Source organism: Sinocyclocheilus grahami, unplaced genomic scaffold (genome assembly GCF_001515645.1).
Source record: "Sinocyclocheilus grahami isolate Dianchi unplaced genomic scaffold, SAMN03320097.WGS_v1.1 scaffold36.1, whole genome shotgun sequence".
NCBI classification, from domain to species: Eukaryota; Metazoa; Chordata; class Actinopteri; order Cypriniformes; family Cyprinidae; genus Sinocyclocheilus; species Sinocyclocheilus grahami.
Window position 1 is genome coordinate 1,322,370 of NW_015505215.1, and position 9,072 is coordinate 1,331,441.

The 9,072-nt window shown below is 35.0% G+C and overlaps 1 pseudogene; it reads right to left on the reverse strand.

The window, feature by feature from the left end:
* The window catches only part of LOC107581620 (dynein heavy chain 11, axonemal-like), a 142,975-nt pseudogene that overhangs the window by 15,511 nt on the left and 118,392 nt on the right, over nt 1-9,072 (reverse strand).

Here is a 9,072-nt window from a genome sequence, read left to right on the forward strand (position 1 = left end):
ATGCGACAAAGAAGACCTAAGACATTTGAGCAACTAGAAGCCTGTATTAGACAAGAATGGGACAACATTCCTATTCCTAAACTTGAGCAACTTGTCTCCTCAGTCCCCAGACGTTTGCAGACTGTTATAAAAAGAAGAGGGGATGCCACACAGTGGTAAACATGGCCTTGTCCCAACTTTTTTGAGATGTTGATGCCATGAAATTTAAAATCAACTTATTTTTCCCTTAAAATGATACATTTTCTCAGTTTAAACATTTGATATGTCATCTATGTTGTATTCTGAATAAAATATTGAAATGTGAAACTTCCACATCATTGCATTCTGTTTTTATTCACAATTTGTACAGTGTCCCAACTTTTTTGGAATCGGGTTTGTATGTGTATATATATATATATGACGGGGCTGTTGAATGTTTGAATCTGATTGGCTGATGAACATTCTAAGGTGTGTAATTACTTTCAGGGAAGTAGTTCCAGGCAGGTCTTGACCACATCACATGTCCATATCACTTCGCCAAATGATTTCAAAGGTCCTTACAGCCTAAAAATGGCCAACAAATAAATACAGTAACCAATAGGATAAAAATGACAGATTATTTCCATGTTTTGACACAAAATTATGTTTTATTATGTACGGAACCCTCATACTCTATTTCTCCTGCTCTCTCTCGCTTACAGACGCACACACATACAGTAAAGACACACACTTGCACTCACAGAAACACACGCGTTGTGGTTGTTAGGGCTACTCTTATGATTTTATCAGTAAAATAGTTTAGCAACTTAAAAGCTACATGACATTTCTAACAAACGAGGTAACAGCGGTGCTGTTCTTGAAGAAAATGACCTTAAAAGTTTAATTATTAGTAGAGACGCTGCTGCAGAACACTGTTGAGAGACGCACAGACTCAGAGACACAGGAAATTCACACGCTTAATCTCTCTCTCTCTCTCTGATAACTTAAATATTAACTGCATAAGTCTGCTATAATGGCTCAAGCCTCCGTTGATATGTCTAAAATGACGTTTTGGAATTAGCAACGCAGGCGTTGGATGAGATGTTTAAGAAATTAATCCTACACACAAGAGCATTTCAAGGACGAAAAAAAACAACAAAATGAATGAATAAATGCCTTGAAATATATCATATGATCAATGTGAGCTGTGGTAACCATAGTCTAAGCGGAATAATTCACTCTGGTCCATTGAATTATTAGTAAATAATGCACACCTGAGGTTCGTGTCACCACATCGGGTTTACATTACTTTCTAATAATTCAATGGCCCTTCGTCAGTTATTCCTTACTTATACTATGGGGCCATTGAATGCTTGAATCTGATTGGCTGATGAACGTTCTGAGGTGTGCAATTATTTTCAGGGAATCGCACGGCGAATGTAGTTCCAGGCAGCTCTCTTGACCGCATTACAGTTCCATATCACTTCGCATAGTTAACTGTAATAACGGAAATTAGCATTCAGTACCTATACAGCACACAGGAATTACTGCAATCACACGTGTTCGCACGCACAAAAAGGTGTTGTCAGCGCTGCCCTGACGATTTGATCAGTTAGCCTATATAGTCTAGCAACATTTCTATGTCTATCTCCGCTTTGCGTCGTGGCCGCATTACCACCTCGGGTGAGCATTATTTTTCTAATAATTCAACGGCCCGTCATCTATTATTCCTTACATTATATATATATATATATATTACACACTGTATATACATACAATGTGACATTACGGTGGCCTGTATTATTTAGAAACCTTACATACTTAACTTAAACTTAAATATCTGTGAATGCTGCTGAAGTTTAGAAAAGCTTAAGCATAATTTGCTTGCAGTCACTAAGTTTGGTATTTTGTATCTAATGCAATTAAATTAAGACACTGTAAGTGTGGCTTTAGTGTACAAAAACATTTTCTATTTTATTTAATATTTTATAATCAGACAGTTCACTTGATAAATTTTCCTTAATCGTATACAGTAATTTTAATGTATTCCAATATAAATACTGTATTACAATAATTTTATTTCAATATAAAAAGGCAGTTTGACAAACATGAGCATGATTTCTAAATTTGATCATGAACATATATTAACGGTGGCAGATATATTAAATAAATATTAATGGCAAAAAATCGTAATGGTGTATATCATTGCCAAGCAGCGCTATTTTTTATTAAAAAAAATTTTATATGTTTATTTATTTATTTATTTTTGTGAAAGAAATTCATACTTTTATTCTTCAAGGATGCATTAAATTGAGCAAAAGTAAAAGTAAAGAAGTTTATATTCATAAAATAAATATAAAGCCTATCACAGTTTCCACAAAATATTTTCAATATTAATAATAAGAAGAAATGTTTCTTGAGTAGTAAATCAGCAGAATGATTTCTGAAAGATCATGTGACACTGAAGACTGGAGTAATGGTTGCTGGAAATTCACCTTTGCCATCGCAGGAATAAATATATAAAAAAAATAGAAAACTGTTAATTATAACTGTAATAATATTTCACAATATTAGTGTTTTTTTAAAATTAGAGACTTCAAGAAACATTAAAAAATTCATCAACCCCAAAGTTTTAAATGGTAGTGTACATGCATGTGCAAATAGAACGCAGTAATGTTAAGACATTTAAAGTTATGTTACAACCTGAAATCTAGCCTTCAGACCCAGATATAAACCTAACTTTTAAACCATCTGCTGTCTCTCTCATCCCAATCGATCATAAACACAGATAAAACACGAGCGATAATGTATACAGTCACAATTCACCTAAACTGGCTTTGAAAGTTTAGTTACATTTTCACTCAGCATCAATTTAGCACTCATTTAAGACTTCAATAATATCGCAGAGATGCTCCTGCAATGATAAATCTTGTCTGACATTGCCTTTGCAGGGGCTGAGCTTCTAGAACATGTCACATAATAAATTCACCGACAGTTAAAAATCACTATAATTTTAGTCTAATGCATTATGGATCGCTTGGAATATCACTCAGTCCTGGGTGAAGCGTTTTTAATTTCCAACAGCTGTTAAGGCTTTGAGGTAAGTTAATGATTACATATAGACGGGCTGATTTATTAGTCTAAACACTATTGCTTCCAGGTCAATGGCATAAAGACAAATCATCTGTCTTGATATGTTTAAAAGCCAAGCTGTCCCATTGTAGAACTATTCATTTCTCTGAATAAGACAGTCGAACGTTTAAAATGAAAGTGCAAAAAAAACCATTATGTTATTATTATCTTTTTGCATTTACAGCAGTAAAGATTTTAGATAATCTTTCCACACTGATGCCGAGTCACTGGAAGAGAATTTAATCCTTATTTTTTCTGAATAATTCCTCTTTGCCACTCTGATCTCCTTTTCCAGTGTGTATTTAGCCTGTTATACAAGACATTATCCCCCTTCCTGTGAGCATCTTCTTTGGCCTGACAGAGCTGTCTGAGTTTTGCAGTGAACCATGGTTTGTCGTTGTTGTAAGTTAAGTGAGTCCTGGTAGGAATGCACATGTCTTCACAGAAACTGATATAAGATGTTACAGTTACATATATATATATGATCAATGTCACAGGGAGTGTAAAAAGGGGAAACTATTTTATTTTATTTTTTTCAAGTTGGACATGTACACACAAATCCAGCTCATCTCTCATAAACCAATTATCCCGATCGTCTCATTCAGGAAAACAGATAGCAGATGAATAAATGCCCTTCTTGTTTCACTGTCCCGAACTGGCCTACAGCCATCTAGCCCCTTGCCCAGATCAATGGTGCATTTGCCGTGCTGCACCCCTTCCTTCCGAGCGCTCAATCTGAGCGTCTGGCCAAACATTTAAGCCATGGCCACCTCCCCTTTGAATGAAGCCAAACTCACGTTGAGATTAGGTCTGTTAGTGCGCTTCCCTAAACCCAGACCCTCTCCTCTCACAGCCGCCCAGTACCTGCAGACCTCCCACCAGCCGACTGGCCAGCTCAATGGTTTGGCTGGTACGTGTCATTTCCTCCTGGCAGCGCAGTTTCTCAGCCGCCGCCCTCTCAAACTGAGCTGTTAGGCTTTGCAGGTGCCTGTCCAGATCCTGTCAGCACAAAGTGACTATGACATACTACTACTTTATATCTTAATATGGAGTATTATTGAATGGTTACGATGAATGGATGGCCATTTTTAATCATACTGTATACAAATTTTTCACTTACTTCCAGTTTCTTTCAAACACTGAGTAGTTTTGCAGTAGCAGTTTCCAGTTCAGTATTGGCTTGTGCCAGAGCCAGGTGCTTTGGTGCAACCTCACAATAAACCTGAAAAACTCAACAAACATTCTAAAAAAGCTTAAAGCTAAAAAACAACTTTGAGAAAGTTATAGATTCATATTTAAAAAATATTTCAAACGCATATTTTTGATTATTTTTATATTTCTTTATTGCAATTATTACATTCTAATATTTAATTAATTATGGTATTAAAATGTTATTGAAATTAATAAAATTAATTATTTAAAAAATATGGAATTTTCAAATATAAACAAAATTTCATTTTTAAACTAAAATGACTGAACTATTAGAAATAAATTATTCTTTGTCATTTTAATGCTAAAACCCACTTTGACGTACAGAACGTTAGAGCTTAATATTTTCTAAATATTTCCCAAGGATGTTTGGATTCATTTGATCAATCTTTATTAATTTTGTAAGTTATTACATTTTAAAATGTTATTAAAATGAACAAATTATTTACTGAATTTAAATTCCTCAAATTGTTTTCATGTTTATATTTCAAATACGTTTACATGATTTTTGTCTTGTATGTCACACACTCCCTCACCTCCTAGTAGTGCACTATGTTGATGGCCCATGCACAGAGGCCTGCAGCTGCGTAGGACTTGGTCCGGACACTTTTTCTCTTTAGTGTTTATTGAAAATGTATAAATATGCAAAACACAAAATAGACTACCATTCAAAAGTAACTTTTTTTATGATTTTGAAGGCTGAAATAGGCTAAATACAATACAAATTACTGTGAGCAATATACTGAAATATTATTACAATTTAAAATAAATGTTTCAAAATGTATTCCTATGATGGCAAAGCTGAATTTTCAGAAGCCTTTACTCTAGTCTTCAGTGTCACATGATCCTTCAGAAATCATTCTAATATGCTGATTTGCAGCTCAAGAAACATAAGGTTAATATTATCAATGTTGAGAACAGCTGTGCTGCTGAATATGTTTGTGGAAATAAATTTGTAACATTATAAATATCTTCACTGTCACTTTTGATCAATTTAATTACTGACCCCAATCTTTTGAAATGTAGTGTATATATTTAGTGCATTTCTAAACAAAACTTCAAAAGTAATCTAGGAAAATTTATTTTTTTACCAATCTTTATTTGGTAAACAGCATGTTAAGTACATACTAAATTGCACACACATTCCATTCAAATCAGTAACCGTACAAACGCTGGACCTGGAACAACCCAGGATAAAATGTTGCACTCAAAACCACAGAAGTAATAAAGCACAATTATGACATTTTGTGTTCCTGGGTCATCCCTACTTAGGACTAGGGCTGGGTAAAAAAATATATCGGTATCTCAATATTAATCGATTCTCATTTTTACGGAACGATATCGATTCTTAAATCCCAAGAATCGATCAGTCTAGCCTGTTTTCAGTTAATGGATGGAACATTCAAGGGCACTTCCCATCCAATATATCGCAATAAGCATTGTGCGTTGGTACTTTTAATATGAAACAAAGTTTTAGATTTCAAATTCTGTCCATTGTATTGCAATATTCAAACAATAAATGCCGTTTTGGTGCTGTTTAACGTGGAGTGACAGATCGCTGTACTGCCTCAGTTCAACAGCGCTTGTGAACTGATCATCTCCTCCACATTAATAACAGTTTCAGCACAAAATAAACATGACTAAACATCCGAAGGTAAGTTAAAAGAAAGTACAACTTTACAATCCGTATCCTGTCATGTAATCGGTCAATCAGTGTTTCAGCTGTGCAAAGACATCAATATAAGGGCTTGTAAATGTCAGGTAACGTCACATTTACCTCAGAAAAACATATTCGGTGACCAAGAACTCATTAGTCAGATAGAAAAATTAACTGTAGAGAGGGGCATTTTGCTAAATATATGCACCATTTAACATATTCATTTATTCGTTTGAATAAATCCATCAAGTTTGTATGACAGCCACCATTATGTTTATATTTAAAAAAAAAAATTGAAGTAGAAATATTATGTAATTGTAACTTTATTATTTTAAAAACTTAATTAAGTGTAATTTTAAATTTAAAAAATCAGTCAATTTTAACATTCAATATTATAGTAATGTAGTACCAACTGACTCTCATGTATATTTTACAGCATCAGTTGAGCGATTATTTTTTTCCTTGAGAAAATTTGGCATGTACTGTACCTGACATGTATCCAAAATAATCGATATTGAATCGAATCAAACCAGTAATCGAATCGAATCACAAGCTTGTGAATGAGAATCGAATCGTGAAATTTGTGTCAAAACCCAGCCCTACTTAGGACTTTTGCAACCTTTGAATTTGCATCTCAATTCTTTATCCATCCGATACACAGCAAACTTTCAAAAGCCATCTCCTCCCCTTCATGCTGACCTCATAAATCAACCTTTCCCTAATATTTCCATGTCTATCTCATGTGACATGTATTTAATATTCTCTTCCACAGAAGTGCTTTCATATAATGTAGTGTATTCATGACACTACACCAGGTTAGTGGGGTCTGCGGGTCAAGGGCTGCTTGTGGATTACACTAGAATGAGGTGTGTTGTTGTCATAGCAATGCCGTTACCTTGCCCATGAAGACTCTGGTGGCCTTCCACCCACTTTTGGAATTTGCCCGCGTGGAGCCAACATCCCCATCACAGTAGCGGTGACGTTAATCACAGCCTCAGGCGGTTTCGGGAACCTCTTTAACTCTGTCAGATTTACCTAAAAGAAACAAAGGAGAAAGAAAAAAGATCTTCCGTGAACTGCTAATTGAGTAAGTGCTACCCTTTCAACCATCAAATTCAGGTGAGACAAATATTTGAACTGGTTGTGCTGTGATATATGAGTCATGGGACAAAACAATTCCAATAAATTTGCCTGCCATTACTTTGTAAAATCGCTTTGAAACCACTTTGAAACACAAATGTACTGTTCCATTTGATTTTGTCCTCGTTTTATTAAAAGTATAACTACATATCTACGATATGTTTCTTCACTCACTACTGCTAAAATTATCAGTTATCAGACAATAACTCAATATTTTGCTTTTAACTGTCCTGACAGATGTTAATTAATCTTTAAAACTATTTCAGTTTTATCCCTACTTGTTAATACCATCATACATTTATACATAATTAGGTAATATCAAAGACATCTGACCTGCAATTTATATATTATATTATACAATTTATATATTACCAGTAGATGTTTCCTTTTTTTTTTTTAAAGTCTGTTGTACTAATTTGCATTTATTTCATCAAAAATACAGTAAAAACTGTAATACTGTAAAATATAATTTAAAATTTAAATAAATGTTTTCTATTTAAATATATTTTAAAATGTCGTTTAATCATGTGATGTCAAAGCTGTTATTTTCAGCAGCTATTACTCCAGTTTACTTCAGAGTCACATGATCTTTCAGAAATCATTGTGACATGTGCTGCTTAATTGTAGAAACCATGATACATTTTTTTTGATTAATAGACAGTTCAAAATAATTTTATTTGAAATTGAAAGTGACTGTAAAGTCATTTGTGATGTTACAGATAATTTCTATCAATTAAATGCATCTTTGCTGAATAAAAGAACAACTTTTGAATAGTAGTATGTGTATATATTTACACAAATACTTTTCCCCCTAATTTTAACAGGGTTTTTTTTTGTACATTTTAAATATTACCTTGTTGAGAGTTTGGAGAGCAGCTGTGGCTGCCTCTAAAGCAGGTTCAGCTTTAGCTAGATCACATTCACATTCCCTCAGTCTTCGTGACACCTCTGCTTGCATGGCAGCCACCTGCAGATGAATACATACTCACATGAGTGATAGGGAAATATTAAAGCACTATGTTGAAATTCAGTAAAGATACATCTCAGATCATTCAGCTGTAAGCCTTTAATTGCTCTACCTTTTGCGCCTCTAGGTCAGCGTCCTTTCTCTTCTGGCTCACTCATTCTGTCTGCAGGCCGATCCTGGCCATAAGAGCCTCACTGGCCTGGTTCTTCAGTGTCAGCTCCACTTCCTCTGAGTTCAGCTTGACTGTCAGATCCTCAAGCTGATGTGAATATATGATGTTGACAATTAGCATATGACAATCTCTCATGCCCTGATTAAAACAGGCACCAGTTACTCAACTATACAATACCATTCAAAATGTATCTTTGGAGATATTAAGATTTGTATTATGCAAGGATGCTAATTAAAGGGGTCATATGATGCGATTTCAAGTTTTCCTTTCTCTTTGGAGTGTTACAAGCTGATTGTGCATAGATAAGACTAAAGTCTCAAAACCAAAGAGATATTCTTTATCAAAGTTAAGACTCTGCCACGCCCCCCTAAAACGGCTCGTTCTAACACGCCCCCACATATCTACGTCACTATGTGGAAACATTTGCGTAATGCGGCCCAAATGTTCAGCAAAGAAAGAAGGCGTGGTTTCAGTAACCGCAGTTAGTGTTGAAGCAGCCATGTCAGGGAGACGCTGTGTGTTTCTAGGCGAAAGCAAAAACACTTTATTTGGCCTTCCGAAAGTAGATGCATTTAGGAATCTTTAAGATTACTTACAACAGAACAGCAATGCATTTTATGGACGACCGTTTCGTGAACCTAGGAGAGGAGGTAATTCTGACTTTGCTATGACAATCTGGCGCTTCTGAATCAGCAACTAAGTATATTTTGTTATTAGTTTAAGTATTTCCTATTGACTGTTCAAATGCGGAGTTTTGCGCATCGTGTGTGTGTGCGCGTGTGTGTGTGCGCGCGCGTGTGTGTGTGAGAGAGAGAGCGAGAGAGAGAGCGAGAGAGA